General features: G+C 36.8%; 2 pseudogenes across 1 annotated transcript; both read right to left on the reverse strand.

Moving 5' to 3' along the window:
- Nucleotides 1-8791: 8791 nt before the first annotated feature.
- Nucleotides 8792-9876, reverse strand: LOC113937036 (annotated as a pseudogene). The gene is made up of 2 exons (XR_003524466.1): nucleotides 9758-9876; nucleotides 8792-9271 (listed from the first exon to the last, which is right to left on the reverse strand). The product of XR_003524466.1 is annotated as a protein cornichon homolog 1-like (transcript).
- A 4126-nt stretch (nucleotides 9877-14002) lies between these two features.
- LOC113938494 lies at nucleotides 14003-15385 on the reverse strand (annotated as a pseudogene).
- Nucleotides 15386-24874: the final 9489 nt, after the last annotated feature.

The raw sequence follows: 24874 nt of genomic DNA on the forward strand, positions 1-24874 counted from the left end.
GAAAAAGAGCTGTTTCTAGTCCTCTAGACAGTCTTCAAGACTGTCTGGAGGAATTTCAAAAGTTAAAATAACACAAAACTTGCCATCTCTTGGTTTTACCATGAATGTTTCTTTATTCCAAGCACTTCTCCATATAGGTAAGCATTCTAAACAGCCTGGCACCAGGAAGCAAAGAAGCCAGATGTTCAGAGTTGGGCAAAAGAGGTAAAGAACCAGAGCCACAACATTAGTCCAAAAGAGAGAAGAGTTCTTATAAAAGAGAAATAGAAAATAGGAACCAAAAAGATCAGATGAGGGGGTGAGGGGAAGGGCCCAGGGTGTCATCTTTGGTTGAAATAAAAAAAGAATACAATTCAGAGAGGAAAATATACACAAAGAAATAGATTATGATTTGAGAGAAAACTAACTTCAGTTGGATAGGGAAGATTTATTCAGATTTTAGGGAGGAAATTGGAAAGAACTGTAAAGTTAGAGTTATCCAACTTAAATACCTGTGTAGCTGGGTCTGGGGGCCAAAGTAGTCCCTCTACTCTTAGAGGTCTGTGTGTTGCTCAAAAGGCAGCTATCCTGAGGAAAACGAAGAAAAATGGGGGCATGGGAGAGGGTGGGGAGTTCCATAAGTCCCCCTAGTGGCCCTCACAAGGCAGGATTCAGCCATAAATTGCCTGCTAGACAGCCCAGTTCTGTCTCCATCTGTTCCCCAAAACTTTGCTTACAGATTCTTTGTTTATATTCAGGTGTTTTTAAAAATCAATCAGCTTGAAGCAAAAAACTACATTCAAAACATTCTAAATCACAATTTGAATCTTGTTTAAAAGATGAAAGGATGAGAAGTGTGACTCTATTGTTTAGAAATAGTCGTTGTAGACGGGATCCCAGATGTTATGTGTTTTACTCTTCCCTAGGTTTATTCTGCTCTCAAGTGCCATCAGGCCTCATTTAATAGTCAGTAATTGGGCTTTGAGAAGGGAGAAAAGTGGTTATTTCAAATTGTCTCCTTATGTTCTGTAGCTGCACCACTTGACATCTGCTTCCAGGGAAGTGTACGCAGTGATAACTCACTGGATATCTGCTTTAAGTCTGTTCAACTGAAATAAATCAGGAGGCCATCCCGTCTTTGCCATCACTATAAATTAAGGACACAGAGAAAAACTCACTGGACCTTAGGGAAGGCATTCATGGCTTAGAGCCTAACCTCAGAGTGGTCAGGTGGCCTGGCTCACAGGAGTAGCAGGTCCTGGTTCACAAAGCTCAGGAGCAGAAATTAGGGGACCAGTTTTTGGTACCACATCTACCCCTGACTGTGACGCTTTAGTCTAGTCATTGGCCTGCTCAGGGCTGCCATCCTCCTGCGCATCCAATGGGAAAACGAAGACTAGTTTCCCCTACTTGCAAGGATGCTTGTGGATAAGAGGACAACCAAAAGTAATTGCCTTAGCTGGGGTAGAGAGAGCCGGGTCAGAGAAGGTATGTTGTGATAGCTGACTTTATCATTTCATTGCTTAATTTTTAAAATCCTCATCTCCCTCTTCCCTGAGCTCCTGAATGGTCTAGAAATACTTTTATTTTCTTTTAAGTGTTTTTATTGAACAAAAAAGTCTCCACCATGTGAACGCACTCAGGAAACCAGAACCTAGGTATAGAAATAGGACATGGGGCACCCAGGTGACTCAGTTGGTTGGGCATCCAACTCTTGATTTTGGCTCAGGTTGTGATCTTGGGGTTGTCAGACTGAGCCCCCATGTTGGGCTTGGTGCTCCTTGGTTAGCAGGGAGTCTGTTTCTCTCCTTCTGCCCCTCCCCCAGCACACACGCATGTGCACATGCTCTCCCCTTCTCTCTCTAAGATAGATGGATGGATCTTTAAAAAAATAAATAGAAATAGGACATTATCAGCACACAAAGCCCCCTTAGGTCCTGTAAGTCCCTTCCTTTCCGAAGGGTGACCACTAACTGACTTCTAACACCATGTTTAAGTTTTGCTTGTTTGGGGGGCTTTATATATGTGTGTATGTACTTTTTTAATGTGTGACTTCTTTTGCTTAATATTGATTTGTAAGATTTGTTTATGTTACTTTATGTAGTCATATTTTGTTTATTCTCAATGTTGTATAGTATTTCATGAATTAATATGCCATAGTGTGCTTATCCATTTCCTTATTGGTGGATGGTTAGATTTCCAGTTGAGGACTATTATGAACAGTGCTACTAGGAACATTCTTGAACAGTTTTTTGATGAATATATCAGTACATTTCTATTGAGTTATCTAGACGTGGAATTGCTGAGTCACAGAACATGTGTTAAATTCTGCTTTAATAGCCACTGCCAGTTTTCCAAAGTCCAAAAGCATTTTACACTCCCACCAGTCATGTCTGAGATTTCTGTTTCTTCTACATCCTCATCAACAGTTGGTATTGTCTTTTACATTTAGCCATTGTGGAAGCTTTTGTTTTTAATTTTAATTTTCTTGATGACTAACAAAGTTAAGTATCTTTTAATATATTTATTGGCCATTTGGATATCTTGTTTTATGAAATATCAATCAAGTCTTGAGACTGTTTCTTCTGTTGGATTGTCTGACATTCTTATCGATCTATAAGAGTTCTTTAAATATTATAGATACTTGTTGTGTACATGTTGCAAATATCATTTCCCATAGTGTTGTCAAGTCATATTGGGGCTTGAGGCAAAAGGAAACATCAGAAACACTGATACTTATCTTTATTGAAAATTTTGATATTTTGTTCATCATGGTGGTTTTTTGCATTAATTATAATTTTTTAAAATATTGCATTAACATCTTGCTTGTCTTGATTACTGAGTTTTGGGCATCCCCTTAAAAATTTGTGTCCAAGCCAAGTACTTCATTTGCTTCACCCTAGTCCTGGCTCTTATCCCATTCTGTGTCTTGTATTTTCACTCTCTATAGTGTTATTTGTTGAAAAGGAGTTCCTAATTTTTTTAAAGATTTTATTTATTTATTTGAGAGAGAGAAGAATGAGCGGTGGGGAGGGGCAAACGGGGGGGGAGAGAGAGAGAGAGAGAGAGAGAGAGAGAGAGAGAGAGAGAGAAGCAGGCTCCCCACTGAGCAGGGAGCCCGATGCTGGGCTGGATCCCAGGACCCGGAGATCATGACCTGAGCCGAAGGCAGATGCTTAATGGACTGAGCCACCCAGGCACCCCAGGAGTTCCTAATTTAATGAGGTCCAATTATTCAAGCTTTTCTTTTATAGTTAACATCTTTTTTTAAAAAAATTCTGTTTAGGACATTTTTTCTTACCTAAATTCATGAAGATATTCTCTTACGACTTCTAGACCAGTGCTGTCCCATAGAACATTCTGCAACGATGGAACTGTTCTGTAGCTGTGCTGTCCAGTATGGTAGCTACTAGCCACATATGGCTCTTGAGCACTTGAAATGTGGCTAGTATGTCTGATGCACTGAATTTTAAATTTTATTCACTTTTAATTAAATTAATTAATTGTGGTTAATGGTGATATAGTCTGACAGTGCTGTCCACCTGGAATTAATTTTGGGGTATGGCATGATGTGAAATTTCCTTTTTTTTTCCTTTATAGATATCCAATTCACCCAGCATCATGTACTGAAAAGACTGTTAATTCCTTACGTTTATAATTAACCATTTGTTTATATGTGGATCTGGTTCTGGAATATCCATTCTTTTCTATTTGTCTGTTAGTCTGTCTTTGTGCCAATTCCATACTGTTACAATTATTATACATGATAGAATAACTTCTTTTCTGGTGTTCCCCAAAATTGTATTGACTATTCTTAAACTTCTGCATTTCCACATAAATTTTAGAATAACTTTTCAAATTCCACCAGAAAAAAAAAGCCCTCCTGGGATTTTTATTGGGATTGTATCAAATCTATGCATTAACATGGGAATCTTTACAATATTAAAATTTCCTATCCATGAATATGGTATAGCCCTCCACTCACTGAAATCTTTTTAACATTTTTTTATAATGTTTCATAGTTTTCTGTGTAGAGGTCTGGCATATCATTCATTGGATTGATTCCTTATTATTTTATATTTGTTATAGTTATGTGATTGGCATGTTTTAATGTCCAGTTTTTTTATTTTTATTTTTTATTAAGTTTTTAATTTTAATTCCAGTATAGCTAACATAAGTGTTATATTTGTTTCAGGTGTACCTGTAGTGATTCAACAATTCTGTATATGATGCAGTGTCCATCATAATAAGTATACTCTTTAGTCCCCATCACCTATTTCACCCATCCTCCCCAATCCCACCTCCCTTCTGGTAACCATCAGTTTGTTCTCTATAGTTAAGAGTCTGTTTCTTGGTTTCTCTCTCTCTTTAACTTTTCTTCTTTGCTCATTTGTTTTGTAAATTCCACATATGAGTGAAGTCATATGGTATTTCTCTTTATCTCACTGACTTTTTGCTTAGCATTATATTCTACCTCCATCCAAGTTGTTGCAAATGGCAAGATTTTATTATTTTTTATGGCTGAATTATATTCCTGTGTGTGTGTGTGTGTGTGTGTGTGTGTGTCTATCACATCTTCTTTATCCATTCTTCTATTGATGGACACTTAGACTTCTTCCATAATTTGGCTATTGTAAATAACGCTGCAATAAACATAGGGGTTCATGTATCCCACTGAATTTTAGTGCTTTTGTATTTCTTGGGTAAATACCCAATAGTGTGATTACTGGATCATAGGATAATTTTATTTTTAACTTTTTGAAGAACCTCTATACTGTTTTCTAGAGTGGCTACTGCAGTTTGTATTCCCAGTAACAGTGCATAAGAGTTTTCCTTATTCTCCACATCCTCTCCAACACGTGCTCTTTCTTGTGTTTTTTTTTTTTTTTATTTTAGCCATTCTGAGAGGTAGAGGTAATATCTCATTATAGTTTTTTTTCACCTTATTGTAATTTTGATTTGCATTTCCTTGATGATGAGTGATGTTGAGCATCTTTTCATGTGTCTTTTGGCCATCTGTATGTCTTCCTTAGAGAAATGTCTGTTTATGTCTTCTGCCTATTTTTTAATTGGATTATTTGTGTTTTGTGTTTTGAGTTTTATAAGTTATATACTTTGGATACTAACCCTTTATCAGATATTTCATTTGCAAATATCTCCCATTCTGTAGGTTGCCTTTTAGTCTTGTTGATTGTTTCCTTCACTGTGCAGAAACTTTTTATTTTGATGTAATCCCAACTTTATTTTTCCTTTTGTTTCCCTTGCCTCAGGAGACATAGTTAGAAAATATTGCTATGGCCAGTGCTGGAGAAATTACTCCCTGTGCTTTCTTCTAAGATTTTTATGGTTTCCGGTCTCAAATTTAGGTCCTTAATCCATTTTGAGTTTATTTTTGTGTGTGATGTAAGAAAGTGGTACAGTTTCAGGGTACCTGGGTGGCTCAGTTGGTCAAGCTTCTGCTTTCGGCTCAGGTCATGATCTCAGGGTCCTGGGACCGAGCCCCACATCAGACTCCCTGCTCAGCGGGGAATATGCTTCTCCTTCTCTCTCTGCCCCCCACCCCAGTTGTACTTGTGCTCTCTCTCTCAAATAAATAAAATCTTTTTTTTTTTTAAGTGGTACAATTTCATTCTTTTGCATGTAGGTGTCCAATTTCCCCAATACCATTTATTGAAGACGCTGTCTTTTTCCCATTGCACATTGTTGCCTCCTTTGTCAAAGATTAATTGGCCACACCATCACACGTTTATTTCTGGGGTCTCTATTCTGTTCCATCGACTTGTGTGTCTGTTTTTGTGCCAATACCATACCGTTTTGGTTAGTACAGCTTTGTAGTATAACTTGAAACCTGAAATCATGATACTTCCAGTTTTGTTTTTCTTTTTCAAGATTGCTTTGGCTATTTGGGGTCTTTTGTGTTTCCATACAAATTTTGGGATTCTTTGTTCTAGTTCTGTGAAAAATGCTGCTGGTATTTTGACAGGGATTGCATTAAGTCTGTAGTTTGCTTTCGGTAGTATAGACATTTTAACAACATTTGTTAAAATCCATGAGCATGGAATGTCTTTCCATTTGTTTGTGTTGTCGTCAGTTTCTTTCATCAGTATTTCTTAGTTTTCAGAGGACAGGTCTTTCACCTCCTTGGTTAAATTTATTCTTAGGTATTTCATTCTCTTTGATACAATTGTAAACGGGATTGTTTTCTTCATTTCTCTTCTGCTGCTTCATTATTAGTGTATAGAAATGCAATGGATTTCTGTAACTGATTTTGTATCCTCAACTTTACTGAATTCATTTATCAGTTCTAGTAGTTTTTGGTAGAGTCTTTAGGGTTTTCTATATAGAGTATCAAGTCATCTGCAAATAGCGAAAGTTTTACTTCTTCCTTACCAATTTGGATGCCTTTTATTCCTTTTTGTGTGTGTGATTGCTGTGGCAAGGACTTCCAGTACTGTGTTGAATAGAAGTGGTGAGGGACGCCTGGGTGGCTCGGTCAGTGAAACATCTGCCTTCAGCTCAGGTCATGATCCCAGGGTCCTGGGATCGAGCCCTGCATCAGGCTCCCTGCTCAGTGGGGAGTCTGCTTCTCCCTCTCCCTCTCCCACTCCCACTGCTCGTGCTTTCCCTCTCTCAAATAAATAAATAAAAATCTTTGGAAAAAGAAAAAGAAGTGGTGAGCGTGGACATCCTTGTCTTGTTCCTGATCTGAGGGGAAAAGCTCTCAATTTTTCACCATTGAGAATGATGTTAGCTGTGGGTTTTTCATATATGGCCGTTATTATGTTGAGGTATGTTTCCTCTAAACCTCCTTTGTTGAGGGTGTTATCATGATGGATTTTGTATTTTGTATTTTCTGCATCTATTGAAATGAGCATATGGTTTTTATGCTTTCTCTTGTTGATGTGATGTATCACACTGATTGATTTGCAAATATTGAACCATGCTTGCATCCCAGGAATAAACCCCACTTGATTGTGGTGAATGATTTTTTTAATGTATTGTGGGATTCGGTTTGCTAATATTTTGTTGAGGATTTTCGCATCTGTGCTCATCAGGGATGTTGGCCTGTAGTTCTCTTTTTTTTTTTTTTTGTGGTGTTTTTATCTGGTTTTGGGGTCAGGGTAATGCTGGCCTTGTAGGATGAATTTGGAAGCTTTCTTTCTTCTTCTATTTTTTGGAATAGTTTGAGAAGAATAGGTACTAACTGTTCTTAATAAAATCTTTTTTAAGATTTTATTTATTTATTTGACAGAGAGAGAGACAGCGAGAGAGAGAACAGAAGCAGGGGAAGTGGGAGAGGGAGAAGCAGGCTTCCTGCGGAGCAGGGAGCCCAATGTGGGGCTCGATCCCAGGACCCTGGGATCATAACCTGAGCTGAAGGCAGATGCTTAACAACTGAGCCACTCAGGTACCCCTAGGTATTAACTGTTCTTTAAGTGTTTGGTAGAATTCACCTGTGAAGCCATCTGGTCCTCGTCTTTTTTTGTTGTGAGTTTTTTCATTACTGATTCAACCTCATTGTTGGTAATTGGTCTGTTCAAATTTTCTATTCTTCCTGATTCAGTTTTGGGAGGTTATATGTTTCTAGGAATTTACCTATTTCTTCTAGGTTGTCCAATTTGTTGGGATATAATTTTTCATAATATTCTCTTATAATCCCTTGTATTTCTGTGGTGTCAGTTGTTACGTCTCCTTTTTCATTTCTGATTTTATTTGAGTCCTCCTTTTATTAATTTTTTAATTTTTTAATTTTTTAATTTTTTTGGATGAGTCTGGCTAGAGGCTTATCAAGTTTGTTAATCTTTTTTGTTTTTAATTTCAGAGTTTTATTGTATTGCACTAAAGGAACAGCAGGATGGTTATACAATGTTCTCTCTCATTCAGTTTTGAAAATCTAAAGTACTTGCAAATTCTTAAGAATACCTTTACCACCAGATTAGAACAGTTAAGTATAATAACCAATTTCTTTATAAGTGATATCTTATATATATATATCTTATATATATATCTTATATATATATAAATTAAAACACATTTAAAATAGCTTTAAATGCATTCTTCACAAGTAAATCAGCATATATATATATATATATTTTTTTAAAGATTTTTATTTATTTATTCATGAGAGACAGAGAGAAAGAGAGAGAGGCAGAGGGAGAAGCAGGCTCCCAAGGAGCAGGGAGCCCGATGTGGGACTCGATCCCAGGACCCTGGGATCATGACCTGAGCCGAAGGCAGACGCTTAACTATCTGAGCCACCCAGGCGCCCTCAGCATATATTTTTATATCATGTTCACTTATGCTTAAGAATTAAAGCAAGTATATTACTCTGATGGAAATATGGGAAGTCTCTCATTCATGCAATATACAGGGATAATATTCAAGTTGGAGGGGAAAAAAATCCCACCCTTCTTATTTTGTAAATATGTCCATATATAATCACATACATGATAAATGAGGAAACCCATGAAGTTTCCCACAAGTCAGATATATATTTTCAGCTCCTCAGAAGCACCTGATATCTACAGCTAATTTATAATTAGATGGCATTTCAATAAAACCAAAATGAGCCCTACAAGTTCCTATATATAACAAAACCTTCCAGTGGACTAAGGATAGTCAATAATTAATGCAATCATTCAAGGGATTATGGCTGTTCCTTAAGGAGTGCAAGTTCAAACCTGTCAACACCAGAGATAATCATTTTATATTAATTTATACATAATTCCATTTAAATTCTTTATCCAAGTATAACATATGAAAACAGTCTTTCCACAATCAAAAGCTGTGGAAACATTTAAAAAATAAGGAGTCATTTTTTAAAGTAAATGATCAGATTCCATAGGCTACTCTTGGAAATAGGATCTTGCTGGATAGAATCCCTTCATTTGGTGGTTTTTTACATGCACTTTGAACTAATTCTTCTGTGTGTTGTTCTAAGAGTTCACCAAAACATAGATCATGCCATATAGGTAGTAAAAAAATGCTAGAAGATAAAAAGCTAATTTGCACCAGCCTTCTTTCTGACAATACGCTAAAATGTCTGCATTCATGATGGTCGTAGGGTCATAGAGTCCTGGTCCACTCAGCACTGGTCTACTCATATACCTCCAAATATGATATGCCAAGAGGGGCATCCTGAGACCCAGCGTAAGCCACTCCGCTGCACAAAGAAACATGACACAGAAGAAAGCATGGATGAGGTACTCTGGAAGTACAAGAGGATTCAGGGTATTACACTGGTCTATAGATGTCGACCTCTGAGAGTCGGGGACCTGGGGCGGCGAAGGAACTGAGAAAAAGAGACGACAGTATAGCAAGGCACAGGGGACCCCAAGCTAACAGCCTGAGGTGCTGAGGCTTATTTTCCATAATCTAATATACATTCTACAATGATACAGATCTATAATGATTTACAGCAGGGGCTTGGTAAGGCACACTCTTCCACGTACACAGGGTTAGTTAAGTGAAGCAGTGGGAGCGGAGAAGGAGTAAAGAAACCTGTAACGGGCTGTGATCAATTAATGGTAAACAACATTGTACTCGGACCTTAACACAGGATAAGAGAACAAAGAAGGGAATGCACAGTGTTTACAGCTGGCTTCCTATCTAGAAAGCATCTTCTGCTGTGTACTTTAGAACAGACCACACACATCCCAAGGGCATTTCACTCTGATCCTTTCGGGTTATTTTTAACCCTGCAATCTCGAGCTTTCTCAGAGATCTCGGAGTCTGAATGAACACGCACCAGTGGTTGTTGTGGCGTTCTGTTTCCCACATATAGGATTCCTGTAATCAGTCTTCAGTTCATCAAATGCTATAATGTGCCAGATGGTGAAGAAGATGGCGGCGCAGCAGCGCCAGCATGTAGGAGAAGGGTGAGATCGTGAACGCCATGGCTGGGAAGGAGGGGCAGGCAGCGGCGCCGGTGCCTGTGGAGAAAGGCGGCGCAGGGCCCTCTCAAGTTTGTTGATCTTTTCAAAGAACCTGCTCCTGGTTTCATTGATCTGTTCTGTTGTTGTCATTGTTTCAGTTTTAATTTTGTTTATTTCTGATCTAATATTTATTAGTTCCTTCTACTGGTTTGGGGTTTTATTCTTTTTGTAGCTCCTTTAGATTTAAGATTGGGTTGTTTATTTGAGATTTTTCTTGAGGTAGGCCTGTATTGCTATAAACTTGCCCCTTAGAACAGCCTTTGCTGCATCCCAAAGATTTTGGACCATTGTGTGCTCATTTTCATTGGTCTCCATATACTTTTTGATTTCCTCTTTGATTTCTTGGTTGACCAAGAGTCAGTAGTCAGTAGTCAGTAGCACGTTATTTAACGTCCATGTATTTGTGCTCTTTCCATATTTTTTCTTGTGGTTGATTTCCAGTTTCATAGCATTGTGATCAGAAAAGATGTATGGTATGATTTTGCTCCTTTTGAATTTATTGAAACAGTTTGTGGCTTAATATGTGGTCTGTTCTGGAGAATGCTCTGTGTGCACTTGAAAAGAATGTGTATTTGGGCACCTGGGTGACTCAGTCAGTTAAGCACGGACTCTTGACTTTGGCTCAGGTCATGATCTCAGGGTTGTGAAATTGAGCCCAGCTTTGGCCTCCATGCTGGGCATGGAGCCTGCTGAAGATTCTTTCTTTCTCTCCTCTGCCCCTCCCCACTCTCTAAAAAAGAAAAAAGAAAAAAAAGAGAGAGAGAAAAGAATGTGTATTCTGTTATTTTAGGATGGAATGTTCTGAATGTATCTGTTAGATCCATCTGGTCCAATGTGTCATTCTAACTCTTTCCTTATTGATTTTGTTTGGATGATCTGTCCATTGATATAAGTGGGATGTTGAAGTACCCTACTATTATTATATTACTATTAATTAATTCCTTTATGTTTGTTGTTAACTGTTTGGGTGCTCCCATGTAGGGTGCATAAATATTTACAATTGTTATATTTTCTTGTTGAATTTTCCCCTTTATTATTTAATAGTGTCTTTCTTCATCTCTTGTTACAGTCTTTGTTTTAAAATCTATTTTGTTCTGGGGCGCCTGGGTGGCTCAGATGGTTAAGTGTCTGCCTTCGGCTCAGGTCATGATCCCAGGGTCCTGGGATCGAGTCTCTCATCAGGTTCCCTGCTCCTTGGGAGCCTGCTTCTCCCTCTGCCTCTCTCTGTCTCACTCTGCCACTCATGAATAAATAAATAAAATCTTTTAAAAAAAATCTATATTGTTCAGTATAAGTATCGCTGCCTTGGCTTTCTTTGACATCCATTTGCATTACAAATGTTTGTCTATCCCCTCATTTCAATCTGTGTGTATCTTTAGGTCTGAAATGAGTCTTTTGTAGGCAGCATAATCTATACTGGTTTTTGGTTTTTATCCATTCCATCACCCTATGTCTTTTGACTGGAGTGTTTAATCCATTTACATTCAAAGTAATTATTTGGTCGATATGTATTTATTGCCACTTTTAAGTTTTTATTTTAATTCCAGTTATTTAACATACAGAGTTTATTTGTTGCCATTTTGGTACTTGTTTTGTGGTTGTTTTTGTAGTTCTTCTCTGATCCTTTTCTTGCTCTCTTTCATGGTTTGCTGTCTTTCTTTAGTGATATACTTGGATTCCTTTCTCTTTGTTTTTAATCTATTACTTGTTTTTGATTTGTGGTTATCATTAGGTTTGAATATAACATTTTCCGCATATAGCAGTCTATATTAAGTTGAGGGTTGCTTAAGCAAGTTAGGTTGTGAATGTCAGCACTGCTAGTTCCTGCAGAGGGCTGTGTGTTTATGCTGGGGAGCAGGGGAAGGAGATGGCCCTTGCTAACTCCTTTGCTCCTGGAGAAGTCCCTCTGTGATCCCTGCCCCTTAGGACACACTTTGAAATGAGTAAACTACTCTCCCTCCCCTATGCCCCAGGCGTTTTGCAAACTGCTGCTTTATACTGTATACTATATCCCCCCTTCCCTTGTTTGTCACGTGGTTTCTTTTCTTTTCTTTTTTTTCCACACACAGGCAAAATTGGCTTATGTATTCTTATGGGTACATACATAGGTGTAAAACTTCAGTGAAAGTAAGGGAATGATTAACACAAAATATGATTTGATGGTTATCTCTGGATTTGGGGAGGAAGGGAATGCAAGCAGGGAGAAAGGGAATTTCTAATGCTCTGTTTCCTAACCTGTGTGATGAAGACATAGTGCTGATTATTTTTTGAATAATTTGTATATATAATTTGATGAAATTTTAATGTGATTAGCATGATATTTTATTTTTAAAAAATTTTAGCATCGTTTTTTGGAACTTAAACTTGTAAGCACCTTATACACCTTCCCTTACTTGACCATCTAATTAATACCCTTGAGATTTTTCTTTTATAGTATCATCTGTTTTTCTTTCATAAAACCTACAATTTGTAATCATATATTTACTTGGACGTTTAGATGTTTTACTATCCATTTCTCCCACTAAGCTGCATGTTCCCTGAGAGCTCAAACCACGTCTGTTTTGCTTACCACTGTGAGATTCAAAATGATTTCTTCTACATGAAGTTGTATATGGTTGAATTCTAGGGTTTTGAGAACTTTTCCATCCACAGAGATGAGTTTTGCCAAAAGTTGGAGGGGGAGGCTTTGCTAAAGCAGTTATGCAACCACTCAAATAAGTAAGGTAACTTATAAATAGACCAGCACAATACATGATACATGGTGAGTACTCAATACATATCAGTAAATGCTGGTATTGGTGTCAGTTCTGCATCTTTTTATTTAACTCTAGTGGTTGTCTAAGTCAATTTCATTCAAATTTGTTCATCAGGGGCACTAGTTATGTTGTAGTCACTCTTTCTTGCTGTCCAGGTATATAAATGTAGACTATTTTGCCAATTCATGAATAGTGGTTGTAGCATCAACTGCTGAAAACCAGGCAAGTCCAATAGGGTTGAGTGTAACTAGTTTTCCTAGTGGAAATAAAGATCCATAGATTCAGGTTAGAGGTTGAGAGATGAAGCACTCATTTGCTAATTCTAATTCTCAATCGCAAGTATCTTGGAATGATTTGTTTCACTATTTTAGAGATAGGGTAACATCTAAAGTCTTCTATCAGGGCAAGTCCCCATTAAAAAAATAAGAAATTACACTAACACCAAATAAAGGGACAACTTTCTAAAATGGATTAGGACCCAAGAGTTGGTGGGGAGATAAATTTAATGAGTTTCAACCAATACTTGTTGTAATGAGATAAAATGAATAATAAATAGCAGAGCACAGACAAATAATTTATGATACTTCTGCTTTTGATATATATACACCATTTTTAAAAAATCATCTATTCATTGTGAGAAGCATGCTAACATCAGGGATGGTAACATGAAAGAATGGTCAATGGCAATTGTAAGAATTGTTGATTGAAAATTGAAAAAAAATTCTTTTTTCACAGATGTTAAAATATGATAAAAATCTGTATATTAGAATCAATGAAATAAGGCATAAATACTAGTCTCTGATATTTAATATATTTCTTAGTGTGGATTAAGGTCAAAACATTTGAAAGCTAATGCTCTAGAAAATGTATTTTCTGTTCCTTAGATTAGAATTGTATGGACTATTGCAAAATCATACACATATCAGACTGTGAAATCACAGTGTCTATAAGAAACTTTTTGGTAAATTAAAACTAAAGTGACATTTCTAAAATTGACAAAAAATTACACATATATTGTGAAGTTGTCAGTCAAATTATAAATCAAATCAACATAAAACATTCACTGACCATGAAATGTGACAGCTAGATAAGACTGTGTACATAAAACTTGGATCAGTGAAAACTTTGATCCACCAAGCATGAAGAAATTGGACAGACATGTGGATTTCTCATAATCACATACTCTTGGAAAAATATATCAGATTTTTCTGTAAAGTGTGTAATTCATTGCCAGTTATGTGTAAGCAGTTTTGAAAAACTTCCAATTATTAAAATTTGAAAATAATAATAATATAACCACAGAAGCTTTCAGTAACAGTTGCTTAAGTTGTTCTAGAAAACACTGCTATTTTTTGTTTCTGCAAAGTCAAATGCAGAAGCGAACAGATTGATAAATTTATAAACATCATGAAAAGAGTTGTAGAGAGGAACTGGAGCCACTTGGATGCCATTTGGTTCTCGCTTGTCACAAACCACTCCTTCTTCTAGTTCTTGGAAAACATATTTTATTGGAACAGTGTGAGCTGGCAGCCGTGATCCACTATGCGGGATGGAGTAATTATGTTCACAAATGGTTTCTTGGTATCTGCTTTATCTTTGTTATAGTAATGCTTGATCAAGTATTCCAGATAACCAGTTAGCAAAAAAGATTTTCTCCTCAATGTTTTCATAGTTGCTTGCTTAAAGATCTCTAAACTAGCATGTAAGGAACAGCCCAACAAAATGGGAGGGTTTGAAATTCGAAATCCACTAACCCCAGAGATTAAGTGCAGTTTGTTATCCACCTGAAATTAGGTGCTGAGTTCATGGCCAAACCATCCCACTAATGCAGGTTTAATTGTATGGGCATTCTTTTCACGGACAAAGGCACCAGCAAGACCTCTTGCTCCTGAGTTTAAATACTTGTAGGAGTACCAGCAGGCAAAATCAACTCCCCAGTCGTGTAAGTGGAGTTCAACATTTCCAACTGCATGTGCTAGATCAAAGCCAACAAAACAACACTTTGCTTGTCCAGCTCTTGTGATGGCAGATATATTAAAGAGCTGTTCAGTGTAAAAATGCAGCCCACTGAACAGGATCACTGCAATTGAGTCTCCTTCCTTCTCAATTACTTCAAGGATATCCTCTATTCTCAATGTTTTCTTCCCCCTCTCTTGGCTTTATCATCCACACACTTTTCTCAGTGTTAAGTCCATGAAGTTGAAGATGTGACTCAATAGCATAATGATCTGAAGGGAAGGCTTTGGCTTCCAGAATTTTTTACCATTTTGGTGTAGGCTTAAAAAAGGATAACAGTAGAAGATATAAATTAGCAGTTAAACCATTCATTAGGACCTATTTCTTTCTCATTGGGCTCCTACGATGTCATTCACAAGGCCTAAAATAGTCTCATTTCCTGTAATCCAAGGATGTTTTCCTAGGTCATGTCTTGTGGTTTCTTTAAGGGTGGGTACTCAGCTTCCTATCACCCTCCAGGCTCTCCCAGAACCAGCCACTGATTTTTAAAATTCTAGGTTTTAAGTCCCACTGATTGTAAGACCTTATGAAATTTGGCCCCTCCCTTTCAAAACCAAATGTTATGGGGATTTGTTTTCCCCTTTGTGGGCGCTCTGGTGTGATAGTCTATTTCTCTCCCTTCTCCATTCCCAAGGCCCACCCCCCCACACCCAGCTGATAGCGGAGGTCCATTTTGCTCCCCACCATGTCTCTGTCCATCCTACCTTCTCAATGTGGCCCCTTCTTTACCTCTTGTTGTGGAGTTGTTCTGCCGGTCTTCAGGTTGTTTTCTGGTTTATTTATGCTGATGTGAGTGTTACCTAGTTGTATCCATGGACCAAGGTGAGCTTAGGGTCTTCTTACTCCCTCCTATCTTCCCAGCCTCCTGTAGTAAGTTTTAAAATCTAGAAGTATAAGTCCTTCAGCTTTGTTTTTCCTTTTCAAGAATATTTTGGCTGTTTGAGTCCCTTGATATTCCATGTGAATTTTAGGATGATGTTTTTCTATTTCTGCCAAAACATCATTGGGTTTTTGGTAGGGCTTGCGTTGAATCTGTAGATCACCTTAGGTAGTATTGACATTTTAACAATATTACGTTTTCTAATTCATGAACATGGGATATGTTTCCATTTATTTATGTCTTCTTTAATTTCTTTCAGCAGTGTTTTGTAGTTTTCATTTTTTTAAAATTTAAGTTCAATTAATTAACATATAGTGTATTATTAGTTTCAGAGGTAGAGTTCAGTGATTCATCAGTTGTATATAACACCTAGTGCTCATTATATCACATGCCCTCTTTAATGCCCATTACCCTGTTAGCCCATCCTGCCCCTCTCCCCTCCAGCAACCCTCAGTTTGTTTCCTATGATTAAGAATCTCTTATGGTTTGTGTCCCTCTCTGATTATGTCTTATTTCATTTTTCCCTCCCTTCCTCTATGCTCCTCTGTTTTGTTTCTTAAATTCCACATATGAGTGAGATCATATGATAATTATCTTTCACTGATTGACTTATTTCACTTAGGATAATACCCTTTAGTTCCATCCATGTCATTGCAAATGGTGATTTCATTTTTTTTTAATGGCTGAGTAGTATTCCATTATACACACACACACACACACACACACACACACACCACATCCTCTTTAGCCATTCATCTGTCGATGGATATATGGGCTCTTTCCACAGTTTGACTATTTGGACATTGCTGCTATAAACATTGGGGTGCAGATACCCTTTCAGATCACTACATTTGTATCTTTGGGGTACATACCTAGTAGTGCAATTGCTAGTCATAGGGTAGCTCTATTTTTAACATCTTGAGGAACCTCCATACTGTTTTCCAGAGTGGCTTCAGAAGCCTGCATTCCCACCAACGGTGTAGGAGGGTTCCCCTTTCTCTATATTCTCGCCAACATCTGCCATTTCCTGACTGGTTGATTGTAGCCATTCTGACTGGTGTGAGGTGGTATCTGATTGTGGCTTTGATTTGTATTTCCCTGATGTCGAGTGATGTTGAGCATTTTTTCATGTGTCTGATGTCTTTTTTGGAGAAATGTCTGTTCATGTCTTCTGCCCATTTCTTGACTGGATTATTTGTTCTTTGGGTGTTGAGTTTGATAAGTTCTTTATAGATTTTGGATACTAGCCCTTTATCTGATGAGACATTTGCAAATATCTTCTCCAATTCTGTAGGTTGTTTCTTGGTTTTGTCAACTGTTTCCTTTGCTGTGCAAAAGCTTTTTATCTTGATGAAGTCCCAATAGCTCATTTTTGCCTTTGTTTCCCTTGCCTTTGGAGACATGTCTAGCCAGAAGTTGCTGTGGCTGAGGTTGAAGAGGTTGCTGCCTGTGTTCTCCTCTAGGATTTTGATGGATCCCTGTCTCACATTTAGGTCTTTCATCCATTTTGAGTCTATTTTTGTGTATGGTGTAAGGAAATGGTCCAGTTTCATTCTTCTGCATGTGGCTGTCCAATTTTCCCAATACCAGTTGTTGAAGAGACTGTCTTTTTTCCATTGGATATTCTTTCCCACTTTGTTGAAGATTAGCTGACCATAGAGTTGAGGATCCATTTCTGGGTTCTCTATTCTGTTCCATTGATCTATGTGTCTGTTTTTGTGCCAGTACCATACTGTCTTGATGATTACAGCTTTGTAATAGAGCTTGAAGTCCGGAATTGTGATGCCACCAGCTTTGGTTTTCTTTTTCAACCTTCCTTTGGCTATTTGGGGTCTTTTCTGGTTCCATACAAATTTTAGAATTATTTGTTTAAAAAAAGCTGATGGTATTTTGATAGGGATTGCATTGAATGCATAGATTGCTCTGGGTAACATAGACATTCTTTTTCATTTTATCTTTTTATTTTTTTTTATTATGTTCAATTAGCCAGCATATAGTACATCATTAGTTTTTGATGTAGTGTTCAACAATTCAGTAGTTGCATATAACACCCAGTGCTCATCACCACACATGCCCTCCTTATACCCATCACCTGGTTACCCCATTCTCCCACCCCCTCCCTTCTGTAACCCTCAGTTTGGTTCCTGGAGTCCAGAGTCTCTCATGGTTTGTCTCCCTCTCTGATTTCTTCCCATTCAGTTTTTCTTCCCTTCCCTTGTAGTCCGCCATGCTATTCCTTATGTTCCACATATGAGTGAAAAAATATGATAATTATCTTTCTCTGCTTGACTTATTTCACTTAGCATAATCCCCTCCAGTTCCATCCATGTCAGTGCAAATGGTGAATATTCATCCTTTCTGATGGCTGAGTAATATTCCATTGTATATATGAACCACATCTTTATCCATTAATCTGTTGGAGGGCATCTTGGCTCCCTCCACAGTTTGGCTATTGTGGACATTAGCATAGACATTTTAACACTATTTGTTCTTCCAGTCCATGAGCATTGAATGTTTTTTCCATTTCTTTGTGTCTTCCTCAATTTCTTTCATGAGTGTTTTATAGTTTTCAGAACGTAATTGTTAGGTAATTGTAAGTATTAGGAAGTCTTTCACATCCTTCGTTAAGTTAACTCCTAAGTATTTTATTCTTGATGCTATCATAAGGAAATTGTTTTTGTTCATTGTTAGTGTTTAGAAACAACTAATTTTTGTGTTGATTTTGTATCTTGCTACTTAGCTGAATTCATGTATTAGTTTAACAGTTTTGTGTGGAATCTTTAGGGTGTTATACATATAAGATAATATCATCTGCAGACAGAGATAATTTTACTTCTTCCTTTCCAGTTTGGATGCCTCATTTCTTTTTCTTGCCTAATTGCTCTGGCTAGAGCTTCCAGTAATATTTTTATTTTTATTTATTTTTAAGATTTTATTTATTTATTCATGAGAGACAGAAAGAGAGAAAGGCAGAGGCAAAGGCAGAGGGAGAAGCAGGCTCCCCGCTGAGCAAGGGAGCCTGATGTAGGACTTGATCCCAGGACCCTGGGATCATGACCTGAGCTGAAGGCAGATGCTTAACCATCTGAGCAACCCAGGCACCCATTCCAGTAATATTTTTAAATAGAAGTGTTCCCAATTTTAGAGGAATAGCTTTCAGTGTTTTACCATTGAGTATGATGTTTGCTGTGGATTTTTCATATATGGTGTTTATTGTAGCCATATATGAAATTATATTGAAATGTATGAAATTGTATATGCAACTGTATTATATATGAAGTTGTATTGTAGTCTCCTTCTAGTCCTAGTTTTTTAGTGTTTTATTTTTAATCATAAAAGGGTATTGAATTTTACCACATGCTTTTTCTGTATCATTTGAGATGATCAAGTAGAGGTTTTTTCCTTCTTTCTGTTAATATGCTGTATAATATTGATTGGTTTTTGTATAATGAACCATCCTTGCATTCCAGGAATAAATCCCACTTGGTCGTGGCATAATCTTTTAATATGCTGAATTTGATTTGCTAGTATCATGTTGAGGATTTTTGTATCAATGTTTATAATGGATATTAGTCTGTAGTTTTCTTGTAGTGTCTTTGTCTGGCTTTGATGTCAGGGTAATGCTGGCCTTACAGTTAGAAAGTATTCTTTTCTCTTCAATTTTTTGGAAAAGTTTGAGAAGGATTGGTAGTCTTAAATATTTGGTTGATTTTGCCAGTGAAGCCATCAAGTTCAGAGCTTTTTTTTTGCTGGAAGATTGTATATTATTGATTCAATCTCCTTATTAGTTATAGATCTATTCAGATTTAGTATTTTTTTGTGTGATTTAGTCTTAATAGGTTTTGTGTTTTATAGGTATTTGTCCATTTCATCTAGGTTTTCCAATTTGTTGGCATACAATTGTTCATAGTACTCTCTTAAATCTTTATTTCTATAGAATTTGTGGTAATGTTCCCACTTTCATTTCTGATTTTAGTAACTTAAACCTTCTCTTTTTTCTTGTTCCCTCTAGCTAAAGGTTTGTCAGTGTTGCTGATCTTTTTGAAGAACTAACTTTTGGTTTCATTAATTGTCTCTATTGTTTTTCTATTTTATTTTTCTCTGCTCTAATCTTTATTCTTTCCTTCTGCTAAATTTATGTTTAGTTTGTTGTTCTTTTTCTAGTTCCTGTAAAGTTAAGTTGTATTTTAGTTCTGTTTTGTTTTTAACGTAACCATTTATAGCTATAAATTTCCCATGAGCACTGCTTTCATTGCATCCCATAAGTTTTTGTATGTTGTGTTTTTGTTTTCACTCATTTCTAAGTATTTCCCTTGTGGTTTCTTCTTTGAAACATTGGTTGTTTAAATATGCTGTTTAATTTCCACAGATTTGTAGTTTTCTCATTTTACCTCTGTTTTTGATTTCTAACTTCATCCCATTGTGTTCAGAGAAGATACTTTGTATGATATCTACCTTTTTTAATTTCCTGAGACTTAATTTGTGGCCTAACGTATGGTCTATCCTGGTAAATGTCCTGTGTACATTTGAGAAGAATGTCTGTGCTCTTGTTGGATAGAGTATTCTGTATATGTCTATTAGATCTAGTTGATTTATTGTGTTGTTTAAAATCCTTTTTATCTTCTGTTTGGTTGTTTTATCATTTATTGAGTGTGGGATATTGAAGTCTCCAACTATTATTTTTATGTCTATTTCTCCCTTCAATTTTGTCAGTTTTTGCTTCATAATTTTGATGTTATGTCTGTCATTAGGTAAGGAAATGCTTATAATTGTTATATCTTCATGTTGAATCTTTTATTAATGTAATGTCTTTCTTTTATCTTGTAGCCTTTTTTTATTTAAAGTATATTTTGTCTGATATCAGTATGGCCACTCCTGCTCTCTTTTGATTACAATTTGTATGGAATATCTTTTCCTTTTCTTTCAGTCTCAATCTGTGTGTCTCTTTGAATACAAATGGAGCTGCTTGTAGACAGCATATTGTTGAATCATGTGTTTTTATCCATTCTGCCAATCTCTATTTTTTTTGTTTTATTTTTTATTTTTTGCCAATCTCTGTATTTTGATTGGAGAGTTTAATCCATTTACACTTAAAGTAATTACTGATAAGGAGGGACTTAATTCTGTTATTTTGCTATTTCTTTTCTATATGCCTTATAGCTTTTTTGTTCCTCATTTCCTGTATTACCATCTCCTTTTGTATTTAGTTAATTTTTCGTAGTGAAATGTTTAAATTTCTTTCTCATTCCTTTTGGGTATGTTTTATAACTGTTTTCTTTGTGGTTACCATGGCGATTACAATTCACATCCTAAAGTTATAACACTCTAATTTGAACTTGTACCAGCTTAATTTCAATAACATACAAAAACTCTGCTCCTTTACAGCTCCATCCCTACCCCTTTTGGTTGTTGATGTCACAAAATTCTGTCTTTTTTTAAGTAGACTCCACACCCAGTGTGGAGCCCAACATAGGGCTTGAACTCATGACCATGAGATCAAGACCTGAACTAAGATCAAGAGTCAGATGCTTAATCAACTGAGCCACCCTGGCACCCCACAAATTATGTCTTTATTCATTGTGTGCCCCAAAACATAAACTATTAATTCTTTTAAATTCATTAGTCTCTTAAGTTATGTTATAAACAAAATGTAGAATTATAACCCAAAGTTATAGTAATACCAGCTTTTAGACTAATAATTATTTCAAATGTCTCTTAAATCATCTAGAAGAGAACCATGAGAGACGATGGACTCTGAAAAACAAACTGAGGGTTCTAGAGGGGAGGGGGGTGGGGGGATGGGTTAGCCCGGTGATGGGTATTAAAGAGGGCACGTTCTGCATGGAGCACTGGGTGTTATGCACAAACAATGAATCATGGAACACTACATCAAAAACTAATGATGTGTGGTGATTAACATAACAATAAAAATTTTTAAAAAATTATCTAGAAGACGAAATTAGAATTACAAACCATTGTTACAATAATACTAGCTTTTATAACACCCATGCATTAACTCTTACTGAAATCTTTATTTCTTCATAAATCTTCAAGGTACTGTCTAGTGTCTTTTCTTTTCACCTTGCAGGCCTCTCTTAAGCCTTTCTGGCAGGGTAAGGTCTAGTAGTAACAAACTTCCTCAGCTTTTATCTATCTAGGAATTAGGTCTGTCTATCTGGGAATTTATTTCTACCTCACTTTTGAAGGATGATTTCACTGAAAATAGGATTCTCAGTTGACAGGTTTTTTTCTTTTAGTACTTCAAATATATCTGCCCACTGCCTCTGGCCTTTAAAGTTTGTGATGAGAAAGACGCTAATTATCTTATTGAGGATCCCTGTATATAATGAGTAGCTTCTCTCTTGCTAATTTCAAGATTCTGCCTTTGTCTTTGTCTTTTGAAAGGGATTATGATAAATGTGTTTTGGTGTGGGTTTCTGAGTTCATCTTAATTCATTGTATTTGTTGGACTCCTCATTTATATTCATCCCCTTTATCAAATTTGGGAAGTTTCCAGCCATTATTTCTTCAAATATTCCCCCTACCCAATTCCCTCTCCAACCCAACCCCTCTCTCTTTCTCTTCCCCCTTCTCTTAAAATGCATATGTGGTCAACTCTGTGGTATCCCACAGGTCCCTTAGGGTTCTGCTCACTTTTCTTCCATCATTTTTCTTTCTGTTCCTCAGATAAGATAATTTCCACTGCCTTATCTTCAAGTTCACTGATTCTTTCTTCTGCCTTTGAATTCCTCTAGTGAATTTTTCTTTACTATTATTGTACTTTTCAGCTCCAGAATTTCTTTTTGATTTCTTCTTAGGTCTTCCAACTCTTTGTGGACATTGCCATTTTGTTCACACATTGTTTCCCTGACTTTCTCCACATCTTCCTTTAGTTCTTCAAGCATCTTTAAGATGGTTGTTTTATTTTTTTTAATTAATTAATTTTATTTGACAGAGAGAGAGAGCTCACAAGCTGGGGAAGTGGCAGGCAGAGGGAGAGGAAGAAGCAGGTTTCCCACAGAGCAGGGGGAGCCTGATGTGGGACTTGATCCCAGGACCCTGGGACCATGACCTGAGCCAAAGGCAGGCTCAATTGAACCATCCAGGCGCCGAAGATGGTTGTTTTAAAGTTGGCTGTTATATCTGACATCAGGTTTTTTTCAGGGACAGTTTCTGTTGATTTATTTTTTTTCCTTTGAATGGCCATATTTTCTTATTTCTTTATATGCTTTGTGATTTTTTTTTTTTGAAACTGGACATTTGAATCTAATAATCTGCTATCTCTGGAATTCACATTCTCTTCCTTTTCCAAGGTTTGTTGTTTTTGTTATTTTTTATTTTGTTCTATTGATTGTGGTAGGCTGTTTTTTTGCCTAGGATCAGCCTGAGGCATAAACTTAAGGTCTTCTTAGGTCTTTCCTAAGCCTTTCTATGGTCACTTTTTAATTTGCATATGTGGTTGTATATGTGGTTGTTTTTGAATGTCCTAGTATGACTTCCATAATGTCTGACTTCCAAAAAGGGAAAAAGAGAGAATTGAAAGGGGGAATGGGTGCTGGCCCTTTAAATCTACCGAAAGTCACTTTGACTATAGAGCTAGGGGGTTGCAACAACGTGGGGAAGTGCAACAACATTGACCACCCACCTTTTTGTCTGTACCTCTGTGACCAGAAGCAGGAATCAGCAATCAGAGCACAGATGCTGATATTTGGAGGACAGGGTTCTTTTTTGCCCACCCTGGTTCAGCAAACTATGCGCAAGCTCCTCCAGGCACATGTGCACTGCTGTCTGCCACAGGTAACTACTACTGTGCTAAGAGCCAAAATTAAGCACAACTTACTGTGCGAGCTTTCCCCTGGAGGTCATAAGCCTTCAGTAGAGTTTAGAATTCCTACGTAGTTACTTAGATTCTGTCAGTTCAATTTTTGTCTAGGTGGAGAGGCAGATTCTCTGTGCTTCTTACTTGATCATCTTCCTGGAATTCTCTGTGGGAGTTCTTCATATTTTGTGAATACAAATCTTTTGCCATGTATATGTATTGGAATATTTTTTTCTTAGTTGGTTGCCTGCTTAGTCACTTTCAAAATGGTGTCTTTTGATGAACAAAAATTTAATTTTCTTAAAGTCCAATATTTTACTTTTTACTTTTATGGTTAGTACATTTTACGTTATGCCTAAGAAACCTTTGCCTATTCCATGGTTGCAAGGATATTCTTCTGGAAGATTTATGGTTCTAGGCTTTTACATTTAGGTTTGTGATCCATCTTGAATTATTTTTGTGTATGGGGTGCAGTAGGGATCAGAGTTCTTTCCATAGAGATATCCTGTTGTTTCAGCACAATTTGTTAAATAGACTTACCTTTCCCAATTGAATTGAGTTGGTGTCTTGGTTGGTAATCAATTGACTGTATATGTCTAGGTCTATTTCTAGACTTGACTCTGTTTATTAAACTATTTCTATCTACTTCTGTTGTAAGCCTGCTGTAGCTTTATGATAAATTCTGAACTCAAGAATATAAGTACTCTAACTTTGTTCTTCCCTTTTTTCAATACCATTTTGGTTATTCTAAGTCCTAGGTCCTTTACATTTCCATATAAATGTTAGAATCACATTGTCAATTAATTTGAAAATGCTTGCTGAACTCCAGAGATGATTTGGGGTTCCATATGATGTTATAACCCTCTAGAGAGGATTTACTTTTATTTCTGTCAAACAGATGGGCTAGGGCCTGAATAACTTCATCCAATAAATGTCTGAAAAATTCAAAGCTGAGCTTCAGTCCTTATGAGGACTGGTCTACTTCCAGTTCATCTTTATCCCTAGGGTAAGGTCCTTCATGGTCCCATGTAAGCCTGGGATGTTTACCAGGGCCCTTCTGCCTTTTCATGCTCTTTACAGTAATTTTTGCGTTGCCATTCCTGACAGGGAAATTGTTAAAAGCTCTTTTCACCTTCTCAGTGCTGTTTTTGTTTTTGGAGTCAGCGATTATCTTCAGGGTAAGGTTTCCCCAAATATTAGCTCACCTTTTTTGGCTTCTCTTTTCTTCCAGATCTTGGACCAGCAAATTATCATTGCTTTGTTAGCTCTTCTATGCCTTCAAATTGGTGTTTAAAAAATAATAATTTGTTCAACTTTCCTAATTGTTCTCAGCAAGATTGTGTGTAGCAACCTAACTAGTCAGCCTTTGCTAGAAGTAGAACTCTCTGATAACACATTTAAAATATATATAAGTTAATTAAAATCAACTTTGTTTTGGAAAATATTTTCAGGCTTTCCTAATGATTCTGGAGATAATTGGCAATTACCT

The sequence above is a fragment of the Zalophus californianus genome, chromosome 8, assembly GCF_009762305.2.
Source record: "Zalophus californianus isolate mZalCal1 chromosome 8, mZalCal1.pri.v2, whole genome shotgun sequence".
In the NCBI taxonomy this organism is placed as follows: domain Eukaryota; kingdom Metazoa; phylum Chordata; class Mammalia; order Carnivora; family Otariidae; genus Zalophus; species Zalophus californianus.